General features: G+C 42.6%; 1 long non-coding RNA gene across 2 annotated transcripts in view; it reads right to left on the bottom strand.

The window, feature by feature from the left end:
• Positions 1 to 5,731: 5,731 nt before the first annotated feature.
• Positions 5,732 to 22,224, bottom strand: part of LOC128123238 (uncharacterized) — a 39,646-nt gene continuing 23,153 nt past the window's right edge. For both annotated transcript variants that reach the window (XR_008222610.1, XR_008222609.1), the window contains exons 3-4: positions 16,215 to 16,579; positions 5,732 to 7,991 (exon numbers count right to left, since the gene is read on the bottom strand). This is a non-coding gene — a long non-coding RNA (uncharacterized LOC128123238). The remainder of the gene's footprint in view (positions 7,992 to 16,214; positions 16,580 to 22,224) is intronic.

Raw genomic sequence — 22,224 nt, 5'->3', positions numbered from 1 at the left:
ACTGAAGTCACAGATGGCTGTAATCCACTATGTAGATGCTGGGAACCAAACCCAGGTCCTCTGCAAAAGCAGCAAGTGGTCTTAACTACTGAGCATTGTAGCTGAAGTTTTCCTGTGTCCTGCCCGTTTCACAGCTGCTCAGACCCAAGTAAACACACCGAGGCTTATATTAATTAAAGCTGCTCAGCCATTAGCTCAGGCTAACCACTGACTAGTTCTTACACTTAAACTCAGCCCATTTCTGTTCACCTATTTGTCGCCACGTGTTCTGCCACATGTGCCATTACATGCTGCTCCCTGGATGGCAGGGTGGCGTCTCCTGACTTGCCTTCTTCTTCCCAGAATTCTCCTTGTCTGTTTGTCCTGCCTATATTTCCTGCCTGGCTACTGGCCAATCAGCTTTTTATTTATCAACCAATCAGAGCAGCACATTCACAGCTTACAGAACATCCCACAGCAGAGCATCTCTGCAGCCCCACTTGCAGGGTAGGAGGGATGGGTTGGTTGGTTGGTTGGTTGGTTTCAGGAGTTCTTTGAGACAAGGTCTCATGTAGCCCAGACTGGCCTCAAACTCACTGTGTAGCTCAGGATGACCTTGAACTTCTGTTCCTCCTGCCTTTACCTCTAGTATTGGCATTACAGACATGCATCACACCTAGATTAATATGGTGTGTGTGTGTGTGTGTGTGTGTGTGTGTGTGTGTGTGTGTGTGTGTGTTTAAAAAAATATAGACCTAATAAATGGTGCTCACCCCAAGAAATTGTCTTTGGGAGCTGGAAAGATGGCTCAGTTGTTAAGAGTGCCCACAGCTATTGCAGAGGCCCCAGGTTCAGTTTCCAGAACCTACATCATGTGGCCCACAACCACCTATAATTCCTATTCCACGGGATCTGACGCCCTCATCTGGCTTCCATGGGTACCTGCACACATGTGGCATACAGACACACATACATATATAAAAATAAAAATAAACCTCTTTTTGAAAGAAAAAAGAAAGAGGGGAGGGAGGAAGGAAGAGAAAGAAAGAGAGAAAGAAAAAAGAAAGAAAGAAAGAAAGAAAGAAAGAAAGAAAGAAAGAAAGAAAGAAAGAGGAAGAGAGAAAGAAAAAAAGGAAATAGCCCTTCTACTATAATTTGGAAGGAAATGTTCCTCAAGGTCACAGTGTTAAAGGCTTAGTCCACAGCCTGTGGTGCTATTGGGAACTGATGAGATCTGTAAGAGGTGGGGCATCATGGGAGAAAATTAGATCATTGGGAGCAGTCCCTCAAAGGGGAGGTTGAGGCCACAGCCTTTCCTGTGGCTCATTTTACTTCCAAACAACTGCCATGTAGTGAACAGGCCTCCCCACCACATACTCCTACTGTGACATGGTTCCACCTCAGACCCAAAACAAGAGAGCCAACCAATCATGGATGGGATCCTTTGGAAATGTGAGCCAAAATAAACTTTCTTTCCCTTGTCAGTTATGTGTCTCATGTGTGTTCTCACAGAAACAAAGTTGATTGACATGCTTCCCTTGTGGGAGACTGAAGCTAGGCATAGAAATCACTTTATGGATATATTGTTAGGAAGTGGTAGATACCATGGAAGGCGGAGCCTAGTTGGATGAAGTTAGGTCACCAGGAGCATGTCTGTGAAGGGTCTTTGTGCTTCCTGGTCACCATGATGTGGGCTGTTCTATCTGTCATGCCCTTCCTGCCTTCATGGAGTAACACTTCAGAAAATGTGAGCTGAGCAGACACGCCCTTCCTTCAGTGGCTTTCCTCAGGTGTTCTGTCACAGTGACGTCAGTAACTAACACACTACATACTCACTTACTGAGCCAATGTGGGTTAAGGAACTATTTCATACCAAACACTTCAAATCCTATAATAGAGAGGCAGGAAGGACTCTGTCCTCACAGGTCTTACACACAATCAAAAAATACAAAGGTTGGCTGGAGAGGTGGCTCAGCAGGTAAAGGAGACCACCACCAAGCCTTATATGATCGGAGTTGAATCTCCAGGAACCATCCACTTGGTGGGAGGAGAGAACCAACTTCCACAAGCTGTCCTTCATGTGTGCTTGTACACACAAACACACACAAGAAAATAATTAACTTAAAATAAAAAGTTTAGTGTAAAAGTGAGTTGATAAAGAAAAACTGAGAGACATATTGACTGGTTGGTGAGAAAAGGCTTTCCTGAGGAAAAAAGCTGACACACACACATATTGAAGTGATATTGTTACACAAAAACGATGAGGAGAAAGATCCACGCAGAGGGAGCCCTGAACCCCAAACCCCAAGGAGAGACGTGGAGATGAAAAGGACAGACCCAAGGCCTGTGTATTCAGTACTTTCCTCATTTCTATCATTTCTCTGACACAACACCTGGGCTGCAGCAACTGAAGGGGTGCAGTCGTCTGAATGAGAAATGAGTTTGGACACTTGGTCCCCAGGTGGTGGCCCATGCTGCCTTGCTGGAGGAGTCAGTCACTGGTGTAGGCTTTGGGAGTTCATGGCTCCATCCCACTGGCTGTTCTTTCTCTCTGACTGCTGTGTGTAGAGGAAATGTGATCAGCCAGCTTCCTGCTCCCGCTGCCCATTGCCATGCCTTCCCTGACATGGACTCTCCCTGGGGAACTGTGAGACAAAATGAATTCTTCCTTCTATAGAAACCCTTTTGGTCACAGTATTTTATCGCAGCAACAGAAAAGGGACTAACACAGAATCTGGCATCAGGAAGTGGTGGTGTTACTGTAAAGAATGACTGTGCTGGATTTGGGGTAATGTGTAAGACTCTGGAGCTTTGGACTACAAAGTGGTTAAATGCTGTAGGCAGAGTGTAATGGGTTGTTCTAGTAGAAACTCGGGAGACAGTAGCACTGAGAGTAATTCAGACAGCGGAGGCCCACATCAACAGGATTGGTGGCAGTTGGGGGAGAGGACTCTGTCAGCAATTGGGCTAGAAGTCATGTGTGTGATATTTTGGCTACATTCTGCCCATGTTCTGAGAACTTGCCTGAAGCTAAATTAAAAATCACTGAACTATATCTCAGGTAGAGGAAATGTCAAGACAATGTAATGCTACATCTGAGAAATGGTTATTACTGATTCATCCTCTACAGGTTTACAATGAAAAAGAGCAATGAGTGGGCAAAAGGAAAAAGTGTACAGTCTGGAGAAGGAAAGAGTACTAGGAAGCTTAATGTTCAACCAAGGTGTGTGCTGAGAGACTGTAACTGTTAAAACAGAGTAGACACACACACACACACACACACACACACACACACACACACCAAATACACCACATACACACATACCACACACACATATATCACATGCACACATGCCCCATACACGCATACCATACACACATACATACCACATACACTGCACACCACATACACACATACCATACACACATACATACCACACACACATAAAAGCCTCCTACATACCACACACAAACACACACATACACACACACACACACACACACACACACACACACACACACACATACACATACACACACACAAGCCTCCTGTTTTGCATTGGAAAGATAGGAAAGGTACCCTCAGTACAAGACCCACCCACAGATAGGCCAACTTGTGAAGGAACCTAGAGGGTTTACGGCTACTGGAAAGTATGCCACAGCTGCTACTAATGTGACTTGAGGAAGTGAGGGTCCATCCAAAGCTAACAGCTGAACACTATCATCCATGTGATAATGGCTTTGGAGACATAAAAGATGCAAGATTGGGGGAGTTGTGGATTCTTCTTCTGTAATCTCAGAGAGCTGCTGAGGCCAGACAATCTGTGATATTGCTGAAATCCCTGCAAATAGGCCATGAGAGGCCACTGCATGAAGCTATGTGAATATGAAGTCTGGGTTGTCATGGAGACCCGGAGTTGTTAGAGATGCCACAATCATGAGACATCTGTCCAGAACCACTACATACAGGGAGTAGAACCAGTCCAAGAAAGAAATGGATGTTGCAGGCAGAGAAGCTGGAGGGATAGAGTCATCTAAGCCTTTGGAGACTGAAGGCCCTGATACCAGACATAGGGCTGTGGATTTGGAGTTTGCCCTGCTGGATTTTGGTCTTACTTTGCTCCAATCTTCCTTAACTGTGCCTCCATCCCTCCCTTTCAGAATATATGTAATGTATATTATGTAAGGGTGTATTGAAAGTATGTAATTTGGTTTTTGTTTTGTCTTTAAGAAGGGGCCACAGTTCAGAGGTTGCCTTGAGTCTCAGAAGAGGCTTTGACTCCTGAACGCTGTTGACACTGTTAAAAACTATGGAGACTTTTGAAGTTGGGCTAAATGTATTTTGTAGCATGAAATGGCCCTGAGCCTGTGAAGGCCAGGGAGCCGAATGTGGTGGTTTGAATGAGAAATATCTCCCAGAGGTTCCTGTGTTTGAATATTTGGTCCCAGTTTGCATTGTTTGAAGAGGTTGTGGAACCTCTAAGATTTACAGCCTTTCTGGAGTAAGTATGTCACTGAGGGTGGGATTTAAAGGGTTATACCTTTGCACTACTTCATGCTTTCTCTCCACTTCCTGTGTGTGGTTAAGATGTGATCTCCCAACTTCCTGCTTCTGCTGCAGTGTCCACCTCCAAGGCCATGAACGTTATCCCCCTGGAACCATGAATTAAAGTCTTTTCCTTTAGCTGCTTTTGGTCACTGTTGTTGAGAAATATTTGTACACTGTGAGAAGATGTGTTGCTTTGACTGGTGTAATAAAAAGCTGAACAGTCAATAGCTAGGCAGGAAATACAGGTGCGATTTCCAGGGAGAGAGGGGAAGAGGAGGAGAAAGTGGCACAAATGATGCCAGGAGACACCAACAAGACATGGAGGGAGTTGGACATACAGAATGAAAAAAGGTTGAAAAATCACATGATAAAACATAGATTAATAGAAACAGGTTAATTTACGTTATAAGAGCTAGTGGGACAAACCTAAGCTAAGGCCAAGCTTTCATAAGTAATAATGTCTCCATGTCATTATTTGTGAGATGGTGGCCCAAAGAAAAATCCAATTACACATGGCATTTTTCTGCAGCAACAGAAAAGTAACTAATACAGTAAGGAAGGGAATCCTTCAGTTTATAGTTAAAGGAATACAGTCTACCATGGCAGAGAAGGTATGGTGACAGAGGCATAGACAGCTGGTCACAATACGTCCACAGTCAGAAAGCAGAGAATAGACAGGAAGTGGGGACAGGCTATCAAACCTCAAGTCCAAACCTCCATGATCCAACTTCCTCCAACATGGTTCCACATCACAAAGATTCCAGAACCTTCAAAATCAGTGTCACCAGCTAGGAAACAGTTGTTCAAAAAATAGACCTATAGGGGATTTTACATATCCAAACAGCAGCAACCAGTATGGCCAAACAAGGAGAGAAGCAACCAAGATCAGAAAACTACAAAGGGTCGAGACTGTGTGGGGATCTAATACTGCCATGGGAGGGCTTGATTATGACATTGAGGGGGGAGGGGAGCCTAGATGATAGCTCAGCAGCGAGGAACACACTGTTTGTGCAGAGGATCCATCAGGTAGCTCACGACCACCAGTGGACCTCCAGCTCCAGGGAGATCGGCGTCCTGCTTTTGGCTGCTTCAGGCACTTGAGTTCACATGCCCATACCTATACACTGACACACATGTGCACACAGAGTTAAAAATAAAATATATCTTTTAGCCAGCTGTAGTGTAACACATCTTTAATCCAAAACTAGGAAAGCAGAGACAGGTGGATTTCTGTGAATTCAAGGCCAGCCTGGCCTACTCAGCAAGTTCCAGGCTGGCCAAAGATATATAGTGAGGCTTTGTCTCTAAATAAATAAATAAATGAATCTTTTTAAAATACATGATATAAAAAAGAAAGCCAGCAGGGTTTTAGACATGTAAATAACACAATCTTATTGATATTACAGAGAACTTATATTGGAGACCACAGACACAGCTGGTTATTGGGTGGACCCCGAGATTACCTAATAGACCACTATTCCTTTCTCCCAACACCCCAAAATTGTTCTATGGCAAGAGGACGTCTGTGTTGTTATTATTGGTGTGAACACAAAATAGCAAAACACTCATGAAGTGAAATTTAGCAAAACTACCTATGCATGTGGCCACTGACTCATAAACCCCAGTCCTAAAATTGTGTTCCAAGCATGCTGACAGAAAGACAGGCATTGGTGTGCCTGCATGGCTGGTGTCTCTGCAGCTTCATCTGCAGCAGCAACGGTCTGGGTGTGACCTGTGCTGGCACCTGCCAGATTAACATGATGTGTTCACTTACTACCCAGCTGTCACAGGAAGGTGGAGTGCCTCCACACTCAAAAATATCACTACATGAAAAAACACAAGGTAGAGATGTGTGTACTTTATTTTGACATTTACCTAAGAAAGATGTGGTATATAAACACACTTAAATGGAAAAATAAGCAGGCTTGGTGGAGCATGTTGTCATCCAACATTTGATAGGCAGAATCAGGAGGATCAGGAACTCAAGACCAGACTGGGCTACACAGAGTTGAATATGAGCCTGGACTACACAGAGAATTCAAGACCAGACAGGAATGCATGAGAGCCTTATCAAAATAAATCAGTCACTAGATAGATAGACAGACAGATAGATAGGTGATTGGTGATGGATAAATGGATAGGTGATGTATAGATAGATAATAGATTATGTAGAGATAGAGAAATAAATGGAAAAATAAATAATTAACAAAAATAGTTATTATTAATTAACAAAACATCTGAGTAACATAGAAAGAGTTAAAATTCAGTTCCCACCCAGTAAACAAGAGAAAGCAGGAAAGTCATGAGTTCAAGTCCATCCTGAGCAACATGAGTTGGAAGCTAGCCTGGACTACATAAGACACTGTCTAAAAAGCAGGAAAAAAAAAGAAGAAACAAGATTTCACTGAAGAGAATGAAAAGTGGACTTTCTTCCTTTTAGAGTAGTTTTATTCTTTGACATCACACATATGTATTCACTATATCATGATCATACCCACCCCCACTCTCCTTTTCACCACAACCCCCGACCCCCTAACCTGGCCCCCTTGTTAGGTCACATCTTCTACTTCTGTATAAACCAATGAGGACAATTAGTGCTGCCTCATGTCATGGGTGTGGTACCATCCACCAGAGAACATGGATAAATTCAGTGACCACACCCCCAAAGAAAAAGACTCCCCTTCCCCCCCAGCCACCAATTGCCAACAGTTCTTCAGCTAGGTATACAGCCTTGGAAGCCCCGCCTCCACTTTTACTGGAATTTTTTAGATATATTTTTAATTGAAATTGAAATAGAATTACATCACTTTTCTCCCTTCCTTCTCTCCCTCCTTCCCCTCCCAGATCTCCTCCTTCAAACCCCTCCCACATTTCCCCCACTTTCAAGTTGACTATTCTTTTCCTTTGACTATTATTGGGTGTGTGTGTGTGTGTGTGTGTGTGTGTGTGTGTGTGTGTGTGTGTGTGCAAATATATATAAGTACAACCGGCTACCCCTGTTTTTGTTTTTGGTGTGTACATGTTTTCAGGGCTGAGCACTCTGCATTGGACAACCAATAAGAGGGTTCATCCCTGGGAGAAGCTAATCCTCCCTCTCCCTGAAGTCATTAGCTGCCTGTATTTCTTTGTCTAGAGGTGAGGCCCTGAGAAATCTTCCTGGTTCCACACTAACACTTTGATTGATGTAGCCATTGTTCCAGTCTGGTTTATGCAGCCATTTGTAGGAGAGACTGTTTCACAACAGACTTCCCGTATTCCAACTCTGACAACCTTTCTGTTCTCTCTTCTTCAGTGTCCCCTGAGCCATGGATGCAGGAGCTGTGACGTCAATGTCTCTGGGTTCCCCATTGATCTATTGGTCTCCGCATTGTGTCCAGTTGTGGTTTTCTGTGGTAGGCTCCATTTGCTATGAAGAGGGGCTTCTTTGATGAGGGATGGTAGCTACACTTCTGTGTGTATAAGCCTGAGATTTAGAATGCAGTAAGGAATTAGACTTCTTTTCACACAATATATTCTGATTATGGTTCCCCCTACCCCAGGGACTCCTCCCAGTTTGTCACCAACCACCCAAATCCACACCTTTTCTTTATCCCTCTCATCGAAAAACAAACAGGAAACAACAACAACAAAAATAAAGACAGTCAGACAAAACAAATAGAAAAAAAGAGCCAAAGAAAAGGCACAAGAAACACATACTGAAACACACATTCTCACATGTGCAAATCCCATAAAGACACAAAACTGGAAAACATAATATATAAGCAAAAGGCCTGTAAGGTAACTAAATACACATACATACATACATACATACATACATACATACATACACACACACACACACACACACACACACACACACAAATGTACATAATAAAACTCTGACAAAGAATTATAAGATAAAGAACCTCAAATACCATTGAGTTTGCTTGTGTTGGCTGTCTACTGCTGGGTATGGGGCCTGCCATCAAAGTATGCTTTGTATACACAGTGAGACTCTATCGGAGAAAACTAATTTTCTTTGTGAGCAGTTGTCAACTGGAGATATGGCTGGGTTAGAGTTGTGGGGCAGGGGCGGGGGGGGTGTATCTACTTCCCCTCAGTGCTGGAACCCCATCTGATTTAGACCTATGCAGGCCCTGTGCATGCTGCCACAGTCTCTGCGAGTCCATACATATGTGTGTTATCCCTATTGTATCTAGGCCTTGTTTCCTTGGTGTCTTCCATCACCTTTAGCTCTTACAATCTTTCTACCTCCTCTTCTGCAAAGTTCCCTGAGCCCTGAGGGGAGGGGTTTAATGGAGACATCCCTTTTAGGAATAAACTTTCCAAGGTCTCTAACTCTTTGAACATTGTCCAGTAGTGGATCTCTATTTTTGTTGCAGGAGGAGGATTCTCCGATGTTGGCTAAGCATGAATTCATCTATGAATACAGCAGAATGTCATTAGGAGTCATTTTACTGCTATATTCCTTTATGTAATAGTAGTATTTGGTTTTCCCCTAGGTCTGTGGCCTATCTAGTCTCAGGTTCTTGGCCATCCAAGCAGTGTCAGGGATAGGTTCCATCTCATGGAATGGGCCTCAAATCCAATGAGATAGTAGTTGGTTACTCTCACAACTTTTATACCGCTGTTGTACCAGCAGATCATGCAGGTGGGACACGCTTGTAGAGCAAAGGGTTTATAGCTGGGTTGGTGTTTACCTTTCTCTTCTGGTAGCATGCCGAGTACCTTCCAGTGCCATGAACACTGGTCAGTAGAAGTGAAGCTCTAGGTATACATCAGCATGACTTTCCCAAGTTTAATGAAATATGTAGGTGTTGTCTTCAGCAATAGGAACTTCTCATCAGTTTGTAGAGAGCAACTAATATCCTTGGCAACATCCTTGGCTGTTTGGAGGTTTCCATCGGGCCCCTTTGGCCAACAACTCAATTAGATGTAACCCATTCCTGGCAATGGAGGTTTCATTTGATGGCAAAAGATGCCTAGTTGGGGTTTTGTCTCCCCTGTTATTGGTGATTCCATTTAGTTAACTTTTTAATTAAAAAATTAATTATAATTTTAATTGAAATTTATTTTTAAGATTTATTTATTTTTATGTGTATGATGTTGTGCCTCCATATATATATGTGTACTGTGTGCATGCCTGGTGCCATAGAAACTAGAAGAGGGCATCGGATCCTCAGAACTGGAATTACAATTACAAGCTGCCATGGCAGTGCTGAGAACCAAACCCAGGTCTTCTACAAGATAAACAAGTACTCTTTACTGCTGACAGTTGTTTGTCGGTTTTTTTCTTTGGGGGGCCTGCCAACCAGCTCCCAAATAAATCACACCCAGAGGCTTATTCTTAATTATAAATGCTCGGCCTTACCTTGGCTTGTTAATGGAATTTTCCCAAGTCCTGGTCCTGAGAAGATTCCTCCCAGAGTCCTGGGGAAGATGCTATGTCCAGCGTGGGGTTATCTGAGAAAAAGGAATCTATGTACACCATGCTCTTTGTCCATTTACTTTATTCCTCTATGACAAAATTCTATTTATACAGCTTCAGTTCCATCCTGAGTCTCAGTTCCTCTCTGTACCTACTTTTTCTGTCCCCTCATAGCCTTAGTAATAACTAAGCCCTTATGTTTCTTAACTCATCTTCATCCCATGTTCCCTTGTCCTCCATCTTTGCTTCCTCTTCTCCTCTCCTGATCTGATTCACCTACAATCTACAAGAAACTTTTCCTTGCTCCTCACTCCTCAGCCTGAGCCACTCTGCCTTACCATCTACAGAAACTCTCCTTGTTCTTTCTTTTCTGGCCACAAGGCTCTGCCTCCTCTGGAATTCTGCTCCAGTACGACTGCACCTGGTTATGCAAAAAGTCCTATTGTCCTCTGTCAATCTTTCTGCAATGCCACTAGGCCTGAAGGCAAGGGATGGTCTGAGCTTCATTTGCACAAGAAACGAAGCTATGCATCTACAGCCCTGCCTGTCTACTAGGCTCTGTGGGGGAATGTTACCTAGTGGATCAGCATTTGAGAAGCTTAGCTGTTTGCCAACATGGTCCAGGAGTATATGGGCCCACAAGAATTTCATAGCAGAAGACAGCTGAAATATTAATAACGGAATAACAGCAATTATTCCCTGATAAATGGCTTCCTCTAGAAAAAATGCCTTGAAATTTCTAGGTATAGCTTTAATATACAGCTGAATCTCTAGAATATATTCTTCTGGCCTGCAAGAGTTTGTTTCTTGATAGCTTTCCTTAATTTATCCCATCTACCTTTTGCCTCTGGGCTTTTATTGTTCTCTATTTCTGTATACCTTTCTTTGTTTCTTACTCTATGGCTTGCTGTATAGCTGGGTGGCTGGGTGGCTGGCTCCTGATGTCCTCCTCCTCCCTCTCTCATTCCTTCTTCTTCTTCTCCTCCCAGATTTCTCCTTCTATTAATTCTCTCTGCCTGTCAGCCCTGCCTATCCTTTCTCCTGCCTCGCCCTTGGCCATTCAGCTCTTTGTTAGATCATTAGGTGCTTTAGACAGGCAAGTATCACAGCTTCACAGAGTTAAGCAAATGCAACATAAACAAAAGTAACACATCTTAAAATAATATTCCCCAACAGCCGATCTATCTCTCCATCCCTTTAACTGATACTTATTCCTAATTCCTAAAAGTTAATTATTCAAATGGCTTTGAAATATAGCACTTGACGAAACCTCTCCAGTGCTGAGCCAGTAGCTGAGGAGAGGCCAGTTCTCAGCCTCCCCAGTGCCAACAGCCATTGTTGGACTGTCAACCCTTGCCATGTAAGCCTGCCTAATAAATAAATCCTCCTTCATAACATATATTCATTCTATCAATTCTGATCCTCTAGAGAACCCTGCCTAATGCACTACCCCACCATACCACCCAGACTGTGGTCCCTTTATGTTGTTATTCTGCATCCAGAGAAACCAGAGGTCAATGGAGAAGTAGAGAGGAGAGAAGGGGCCATTATCAAGTAACTGCCAGTGAACCGAAGACACACAGGCCGTAGAGAAGTCACTGTAGTCTGGACAGCAGTTATCACAGATACAGATCCTCACTAACTGCAGCAAGAAGAGAATCTGAGTCAGGCATGGTGGCAGCAGCCATTAATCCCAGCACTCAGAAGGCATAGGCAGATGGATCTCTATGACTTCAAGGCCATCCTGGTCTGCAGAGTGAGTTCCAGGGCTGCCAGGGTTACAAAGTAAGACCCTATCTCAAAATAGAAGAAGAGAATCTAGTGTATAATAACCAAGAATGTCAACAAAGGTTTTTTTTCCTCCAAAATCTGTTTAATGCTGACTTTTTTATTTGCAAAAGGGGCCAAAGGAAACAGATCTGAAGCCCACTGTCTCCACACTCTCCTCCAGAGGAGCTGGCATCTAGGAAGTTTCATGGAAAGGACATACTTGTCCTCGTGCTTGCCATCAAAATGAAGTGTCATTTCTGTATAGGATGGGTTTTTTTTAGACAGGATCTCATTAGCCCAGGCTGGCCTTGAACTCACCATGTACCCAAGGATGACTTTGAATTTCAGATCCTCCTGGGTGCTGGGATTTCAGGTGTGCACCACCAAACCTGATTCATGCAACACCGAGAATTTAACCCAGGGCTTTGTGCATGCTTGGTGAGCATGAACTGAACTACAACTGAACTATCACCTGAACTACAACTCTGTAGCTGGAGCTATCTCCAGTCCCGCCTGGGCCGGCAGCCACTCAGACTCAAATAAACACACAGACGCTTATATTATTTAAACTATTTGGCCTAATGGCTCAAGCTTCTTGCTATCTAGTTCTTATATCTTAAATTAACCCATTTCTATTAATCTATAAGTCGCCACGTGGCTCGTGGCTTACCGGTAATTTATATCTCGCTTTTCATGGCAGCGTCTCCCAGCCTCAGCCTTCCATTTCCCAGAATTCTCCTCTCTCCTTGTCCCACCTATACTTCCTGCCTGGCTATTGGCCAATCAGCACTTTATCAATCAATCATCCACAGTACATCTCCCTCCGACTTCCATGCTATTATAGCAGGAGAGCTTTGTCACAGCTCCCCTGGCCCAGCGGAAGAAGGGAGTGGCCTCTCTCTGAAAGCAATCAAGGGGTGCTGGGTGCTCAGTACCCATCCTTGGTTTTGAGATAAGATGCACGAGTCAGAGTCAGGGGTCCACTACTAGGCTACAGTACCTCCTTCCTTATTTGCTGCAGGACTAGTCAGAGGGGAAAAGCAAAGGGGGGCCTTTGTTTGACACCACTCTTGCCTCAGTCCCTTCTGCAGATTCTGGCCATGTGACTTTTTTGGGTTTTGGTTTGTTTATTTGTTTGTTTCTCCGAGGCAGAGTTTCTCTGTATAACAGCCTTGGTTGTCCTGGAACTCAATTTATAGACCAGGCTGGCCTCAAACTCACAGAGATCCAGCTGCCTCTGCCTCCCAAGTGCTGGGATTAAAGGCGTGGGCCTCCACCACCGGCTGCCATGCTGCAGTTGTAAAATGAGTCCTAAGCATATCTGTGCTTCCATTCATTACTCACAGAGATGAAAAGGTGAGCAGGGATGATGACTGGTTGGTTCCATCATGATCTCATTATTAAAGGACCAGCCTTAATAATAGTCTTCCCAGGAGCCCACAAGAGAAACTATGAACGGCGAGAATTATTTAAATGAAATGAATCTAAGTACACCAAGCTCTTTGTCCATCTACTTTATTCCTCTGGGATAAAATCCTATCTACACAGCTACAGTTCTGCTTTTGTGCCCAACTCCTTTCCTGACTGATTTCTCTCTACCTTTATCTACTGTCCCCTCTAAGTTCTATCTTAATTCTCTCATCTTAATTCTGCCTCATCTAGGTCCTTCTCATCTCATTCTTACCCATCTAGTACTTTCCCATCTGGCTCTTCCTCATCTTCCATCTCATCCTCAAGTTCTGTAGTCAAAATCCTCCTTATCCCTCTCAGTTCTCTCTCTTCATGCTCTCTAGGGTATTCAGTTATAAACCCAAGCAATAACAATCCTCCCCCTCCAGCCAGATCACCAGGTTTGAATTCCTACAGGGTCATAAAGGCAGGTAAGAGTTTTCTCAGGCAGTGACTGTCAGGCTTTCTTTTATAACCTGAAGATGGAGTGGTTAAAGGAGGAGGTCAACTGAGAGCTAATATCAGTTAGTATATCAGAAAGGGAATTTATGTGCTCAATCTACATTCCTAGAAGTGGTTAGGTAAGAAGTTAGGAGTCTATAATGTTAGTAAGGTTGTATAAGAAAAGAGGGTCTCACCTTAAATTGCACAAAAAATAAAACTATCCGCCTGACCTAGGAGACAGGTGTTGTTTCCATAAGGGTGTTACCTTAGTTCAGGAGGTCATTTGTCCTTGGATGCTTGATTAGTATTTTGGATACATACACTGTTAGAAGTTCTTAGAAGTACATGGCACACAAGAAAATCATTGTAGATACCAGCTAATATATATATATATATATATATATATATATATATATATATATATATATATGCTAAAATATCACCAAGACTTCTTAAGCCATGGCTTGTCCTCATATGGGGATGTCTCATTTAGCCTCCAATTTGATATTCCATGTTTGGTTGATATCCATGGGAGACTTGTCTTCCTCTGAATAGAAACAGGAGGATCGGTGACAGAGGGAAGATGGGGGGAGAGACTGGGAGGAGAGGGAGGAGGAGAAATAGTGGTCAGGTTGTAAATAAATAAATAAAATATATATTTAAAAAGAGAGAGAGGAGGGAGAGAGTTAAAGAAATGAAAACGAAGCTATAGCTGCCATTGTTAAAGCCACAGATGAGCTTAGTGTCTACTAGCTGGGATGAGGAGGAACGTGATTAAGTGTGGCTAAGACAATCTGTGTTTTGTGATCATTCATAAAAATGGGATAGTCTTGGGATGTGTTTTCATTCACTCCATATAGAAAGGGCTGGAACAGTCTAAAGGAAGTGTCCCACTCAAGTACAGCTTAGGGAACCAACCAGTTCCATTGGAGTCATTTACAAGAGCATGCGAAACATGTGTCCAGCTACACCACCGCAGTCTCCTTTTCCTCCAGCCATTGTTAACTGCTAATGTTTCCTTGGGAAGAGGCCTGTGCACCTCCTGAACCATCCTCTCCTTCCATGAGAGAACGGTAGTGGGAACAATCATTCTAGGGTCTCACAAAAGGGATCACAGCTTCTCTGACTCAGGGCAGCAATAGTTAACATCCAGCTTGGAGGAAACAGACACACAAAATCTTGCTTTTGTCCTAGCCATTAGAAACACAGAGTATCCTGCCTAATGCTGATGGTCTGTGAAACTGTGAGCTCTAGACCAAGTTTTGTCTGCCAGCACCAGACCACCTCGGGATGCTGGGGACAGAAGGGTTTTTTTTTTTTAAGATTTATTTTTAGTTATGCAGACTGAGGGGAGTGGGTACGTGAACATGAGAGCAGGTGTCCTTAGAGGCTAGAAGAGGATGTCAGATCCCATGGAGCTGGAGCTGCAAGCAGTTGTGAGCTACAAAAGAAGAGTACTGGGAACCAAAGTTGGGTCCTCTGCAGGTGCACCAAGAGCTCTTAACTATGGAGCCATCTCCTGGGCCCCAGACAGCATTTTTCTCTCTCAGCACAATGGAGACTTTGGCCCTCCAGATGCTGTGTGGATGACCATTGGACTCCTCATCTTCCTTGGGATCATAAAGAAAATAATAAAGAACAGGAATGGAGACATTACATGAGATGTAAGATGTGCCTCAGCAAGGTGACCTTCAAGTCCCGAAGGGCAGACAAGAAGAATCTCCATAACATATGAGACATGAGGCATCAGTGGAAGCACAGCCCCCATCAGTGAAGTGGCCACACCCACAGGAGCAGCATCAGGTGCCAGATGCAAACACCAACTTCCTCCTGGACACATAGGGACATCTGTAAGGTTCCATTGAATGCTTAAGAGAGATTGTAGGGCAAGAGCATGTCTCAGTGGCAAAGGACTGGCCTTGCAAGCATGAAGACCTGGCTAGGATCCCCAGGACCCATGTTAAAAGGGGGCTGGAGAACTAATTCAGCAGGTAAGAGCTAACACTGCTTCTGTATAGGACCCAAGTTTGAGCCCAGGCATCCATGTCAGCAAGTTCTCAACAGCCCAGCAACTCCAGCTCCAGGGGATCCAAAGGCCCCAGCCTCTGCTGGTACCTACACACATACATATAATGAAAGATAAAATAAATCTTAAAAATAAACGAAAAACAGATCCAGGAACAGTGGTGCACACTTGTAATGCCCACACTGGGAAGGACACAATCAGGTCCCTGGGACTCACTGGCCAGCCTGCCTAGACCACTTGGTGAATTCCAGGCCAGTAAGAGACTCTGTGTGTGTGTGTGTGTGTGTGTGTGTGTGTGTGTGTGTGTGTGTGTGTGTGTAACACCCAAGGAACAATATTCAAGGTTGTTCTTTGGTCCCCACATATACAAATACAAGCATATGCACCTACACATACATGTGTATACACACACATATGAACATGCACACACTTATACACACACACACAAGAATCTCAGGAAAGATGAAATCGTAGTCTGCAATATTGGTAGAAACAGACATTGGGAAGAGGTGAGTTACCATGAGGAAGAGAACATCGTTTGTACAAGGTTTAAAACAACTCAGATTTACCTTTGTTTTGCTTGAAAATTCTTGGAAGTAGGGGGAAAGCATTGTCCAGATATCAACTGGCTGCTTCTCTGTAGCTGATTAGTAGTGGTTCCCTGGAGCATTGTGTTGAAATTGATTGGTGCTGTCTTCTATGAACAATAGAATAGGAACATACTGTGTGTGGAGACACTGAGGACCACTGCTTGGATATAGAGGGGAGGTGGCCTGAGCCCAAGACCTCTGGGAAGCAGGAAGAGCGGGAACGACTTGTCCTGCTTCCAGGACAGAAAAAAATTCCATGATGCAGAGAGATCTTCTGTGGTCTCCTAAGGCCTCTGAAGCAGAGCAAAGCCTTTTCTGACAGCCATGCTCCTACAAATGACAAGCTGAAAAGAAATCATTCATTAAGCCCAGGACCTCTAGGAAGTTTAATTAATACACGTTATCAGCCAGCTTCTAGTTTCTGTTGAAACAAAGAAAAAAATGTGGCAAGCTGCCCCATCCCCACTCACACAGCTGAGAAAATTTACCTAACTCTTCATTTTGGAATATCTCATCCTGTAGTGTGGAAGCTATTCTTTCCTTATGGATTTTTTCTCATCAAGTTCAGTCTGATAAAAACCAAGATTTGGCTTTTATTTTTAGCTAGTTAAATGCAATGAAGAAATGATACGGCTGGACTTCCTTTCTGGAGCAGAGAGAGAGAGAGAGAGAGAGAGAGAGAGAGAGAGAGAGAGAGAGAAGAGCTCCCATCCTGCCACCCCGGACTTCCCTTCTGGACAAGAGTGCCCATCCTGCCCTGGACTTCCCTTCTGGACAAGGGCGCCCATCTTGCCCCGGACTTCCTGTCTGGACAAGAGCTTCCATCCTGCCCCGGAGTTCCCTTCTGGACAAGAGCTCCCATCCTGCCCCGGACTTCCCATTTGGACAAGAGAGCTCCCATCTGGACAAGAGAGAGAGACTTCCTGAATCTGTCAGCTCTGTCTGAACCAAGTGTGCGGATAAGGCCAAGAACGAACCACAAGGAGATGGGCAGACATCAAGGCAGAAATACATACATCAAAATGAATAGCAATACAGCATCACCAGAACCTAGCCCTCCTCTAACATCTAGACCTGAACATCAGAAATTGGAAGAAGCAGAAGAAAACAGCCTTATGAATGACATCATGAAGAAGCTAGAGGCTTGTGTAGAGGAAAAGACAAAAAAATGGGAAGAACGCTGTAAACAACTAGAGGAAAGGGCAAACAAATTAGAAGAAAACAATAAAGTCCTGGAAGAAAACAATAAAGTACTGAAAGAAAATCAAGAAAAATCAATGAAACAAATGAAGGAAACAGTCCAAGACCTGAAAAGGGAAATAGAAAAAATGAAGAAGACACAAACAGAGGGAATGCTGGAAATAGAAAATCTGAGTAAACGATCGGGAACTTCAAATGCAAGTATAATGAACAGAATGCAAGAGATGGAAGAGAGGACCTCTGGCATTGAAGATACAGTAGAAAAAATAGATTCATCAGTCAAAGAAAACACTAAAGCCAACAAAGTCATTAACCAAAACGTCCAAGAAATTTGGGACACCATGAAAAGACCAAACCTAAGAATAATAGGGGTAGAAGAAGGAGAAGAATACCAACTCAAGGGCACAGAAAATATATTCAACAAGATCATAGAAGAAAACTTTCCCAATTTAAAGAAGGAAATGCCTATGAAGATACAAGAAGCCTATAGAACACCAAACAGACTACACCCCCAAAAAAAGTCCCCTCACCACATAATAATTAAACAACTAAATGTACAGAATAAAGAAAGAATATTAAGAGCAGCAAAGGAAAAAGGCCAAGTGACTTATAAAGGCAAACCCATCAGAATAACACCGGATTTCTCAATGGAGACTTTGAAAGCCAGAAGGACCTGGACAGATGTAATGCAGACACTAAGAGACCATGGATGCCAGCCTAGACTAATATACCCAGCAAAACTTTCAATCATCATAGATGGAGCGAACAAGACATTCCAAGACAAAGCCAGATTTAAACAATACTTATCCACAAACCCAGCCCTACAGAAAGCACTAGAAGGAAAATTCCAACCTAAGGAAGTCAGATACACCCTCAAAAACACAGGCAATAGATAAAGCCACAGAAGGAAACCCCAACAAAGAGAAGTACACACACATTACCACCAAAAAATAACAGGAATGAACAATCACTGGTCATTAATATCCCTCAATATCAATGGACTTAATTCACCTATAAAAAGACAGATGGGTCCCATCTTTCTGCTGCATACAAGAAACACACCTCAAATTCAAAGATAGACACTATCTAAAAATAAAAGGCTGGGAAAAGACTTTCCAATCAAACAGTCTTAAGAAACAAGCGGGTGTAGCCATCCTGATATCCAGCAAAATAGACTTCAAACTAAAATCAATCAAAAGAGATCAAGAAGGGCATTACATACTCATCACAGGAAAGATCCACCAAGATGAAGTCTCAATTCTGAACATTTATGCCCCAAACACAAAGGCACCCACATATGTAAAAGAAACATTACTAAAACTTAAATCACATATAAAACCCTACACATTAATAGTAGGAGACCTCAACACCCCACTTTCACCACTGGACAGATCTCCCAAATCTAAACTTAACAGAGAAATAAAGGACATAACTGATGTCATGACTCAAATGGACTTAATCGATATCTACAGAACATTCCACCCTAACAAAAAAGAATATACCTTCTTCTCAGCACCCCATGGAACCTTCTCTAAAATCGACCACATACTTGACCACAAAACAAATCTAAACAGATACAAAACAATTGGATTAACCTCCTGTGTTCTATCAGACCACCATGGTCTAAAGTTAGATTTCAACAACAACAAAAACTTCAGAAAACCTACAACCTCATGGAAACTGAATAATACTCAACTGAATCACCAATGGGTTAAGGAAGAAATAAAGAAATTAAAAACTTCCTAGAGATCAACGAAAATGAAGACACCATATATCCAAACCTATGGGACACTATGAAAGCAGTACTAAGAGGGAAATTCATAGCACTAAATGCCCACATAAAGAAGTTGGAGAAATCTCACACTAGTGACTTAACAGCACACCTGAAAGCTCTAGAACAAGAAGAAGCAAAGACTCCCAGGAAAAATAGACACCAGGAAATTATCAAAGTGAAAGCTGAAATCAATAAAATAGAAACAAAGAGAACAATGCAAAAAATTAATGAAACAAAGAGTTGGTTATTTGAGAAAATCAACAAGATAGACAAGCCCTTATCCAAACTAACCAAAAGACAGAGAGAGAGCATCCAAATTAACAAAATCAGAAATGAAAAGGGGGACATAACAACAGACATCGAGGAAATCCAGAGAATCATCAGGTCATACTTCAAAAACCTCTGCTCCACAAAACTGGAAAACCTAAAAGAAATGGATAACTTTCTGGATAGGTACCACATACCTAAGTTAAATCAAGACCAGATAAACTATTTAAAAAGTCTAATAACCCCTAACAAAATAGAAACAGTCATTAAAAGTCTCCTAACCAAAAAATGCCCAGGACCAGATGGTTTCAGCACAGAATTCTACCAGATCTTCAAAGAAGAGTTAATACCAATACTCTCTAAATTGTTCCACACAATAGAAACAGAAGGAACATTACCAAACTCCTTCTATGAGGCTACAATTACCCTGATTCCTAAACCAAACAAGGATACAACAAAGAAAGAGAACTACAGACCGATCTCCCTCATGAACATTGATGCAAAGATACTCAATAAAATACTGGCAAACAGACTCCAAGAACACATCAAAACAATTATCCACCATGATCAAGTAGGCTTCATTCCAGGGATGCAAGGGTGGTTCAACATACGAAAGTCTGTCAATGTAATACACCATATAAACAAACTCAAGGACAAAAACCCCTGATCATCTCACTAGATGTAGGAAAAGCATTTGACAAAATTCAACACCCCTTCATGATAAAGGTCTTGGAGCGATCAGGAATACAGGGAACATACCTAAACATAATAAGGGCAATTTACAGCAAGCCAACAGCCAACATCAAATTAAATGGAGAGAAACGCAAAGCAATTCCACTAAAATCCGGAATGAGGCAAGGCTGTCCGCTCTCCCCATACTTATTCAATATAGTACTTGAAATTCTAGCCAGAGCAATAAGACAACATAAGGAGATTAAGGGGATACAAATTGGAAAGAAAAAAGTCAAGCTTTCCTTATTTGCAGATGATATGATAGTATACTTGAGCGACCCCAAAGATTCCACCAAGGAACTCATACAGCTTATAAACACCTTCAGCAACATAGCAGGATACAAGATCAACTCAAAAAAATCAGTAGCCCTCCTATATACAATGGACAAAGAAGCAGAGAAGGAAATCAGAGATACATCACCCTTTACAATAGCCACAAATGACATAAAATACCTTGGGGTAACACTAACCAAGCAAGTGAAGGACCTATATGACAAGAACTCTAAGTCCCTGAAAAAGAAATTGAAGAAGATGTCAGAAAGTGGAAAGATCTCCCATGCTCATGGATAGGCAGGACTAACATAGTGAAAATGGCAATCTTACCAAAAGCAATCTACAGATTCAATGCAATCCCCATCAAAATACCAACACAATTCTTCACAGACCTGGAAAGAATAATACTCAACTTCATATGGAAAAACAAAAAACCCAGGATAGCCAAAAGAATCCTGTACAATAACACAACTTCTGGAGGCATCACGATCCCTGACTTCAAGCTCTACTATAGAGCTACAGTAATAAAAACAGCTTGGTACTGGCATAAAAACTGACATGTGGACCAATGGAATCGAATTGAAGACCCTGACATAAATCTGCACACCTATGAACATATAATTTTTGACAAAGAAGCCAAAAGTGCACAATGGAAAAAAGAAAGCATCTTCAACAAATGGTGCTGGCATAACTGGATATCAACATGTAGAAGGCTGCAAATAGATCCATATCTATCATCGTGCACAGAACTTAAGTCCAAGTGGATCAAGGACCTCAATATAAATCCAGCTACTCTGAACCTGCTAGAGGAGAAAGTAGGAAGTAGTCTTGAATGCATTGGCATAGGAGATCACTTCCTAAATAGAACACCAGTAGGACGGACACTGAGAGAAACAATCAATCAATGGGACCTCTTGAAACTGAGAAGCTTTTTTAGAGCAAAGGATATGGTCAACAAGGCAAAGTGACAGCCTACAGAATGGGAAAAGATCTTCACCAACCCCACATCTGACAGAGGACTGATATCCAGAATATATAAAGAACTCAAGAAATTAGTCATCAAAATGCCCAACAGTCCAATTAAGAAATGGGCTCTAAGCCGGGTGGTGGTGGCGCACGCCTTTAATCCCAGCACTTGGGAGGCAGAGCCAGGCGGATCTCTGTGAGTTCGAGGCCAGCCTGGTCTCCAAAGCGAGTTCCAGGAAAGGCGCAAAGCTACACAGAGAAACCCTGTCTCGAAAAACCAAAAAAAAAAAAAAAAAGAAATGGGCTCTAGAAGTAAACAGAGAATTCTCAACAGAGGAAACTCAAATGACTGAAAGACATTTAAGGAATTGCTCAACATCCCTAATCATCAGGGAAATGCAAATCAAAACAACTCTGAGATACCACCTTATGCCTGTCAGAATGGCTAAGATCAAAAACACTGAAGACACCTTATGCTGGAGAGGATATGGAGCTAGGGGAACTCTCCTCCACTGCTGGTGGGAATGCAAGCTTGTACAACCACTATGGGAATCAATATGGCGCTTTCTTAGAAAATTGGGAGTCCATCTCCCCCAAGATCCAGCTATACCACTCTTGGGCATATACCCAAGAAATGCTCAGTCACACCACAAGAGCACTTGTTCAGCTATGTTCATATCAGCATTATTTGTAATAGCCAGAACATGGAAACCACCTAGATGCCCTTCAACTGAAGAATGGATAAATAAAATGTGGTACATATACACAATGGAATAC

Source organism: Peromyscus californicus, unplaced genomic scaffold (assembly GCF_007827085.1).
Source record: "Peromyscus californicus insignis strain IS unplaced genomic scaffold, ASM782708v3 Scaffold_3__1_contigs__length_106647218, whole genome shotgun sequence".
Lineage (NCBI taxonomy): Eukaryota > Metazoa > Chordata > Mammalia > Rodentia > Cricetidae > Peromyscus > Peromyscus californicus.
Note: the sequence above shows the minus strand (reverse complement) of the source record. Positions and strands in the feature narration are given on the sequence as shown.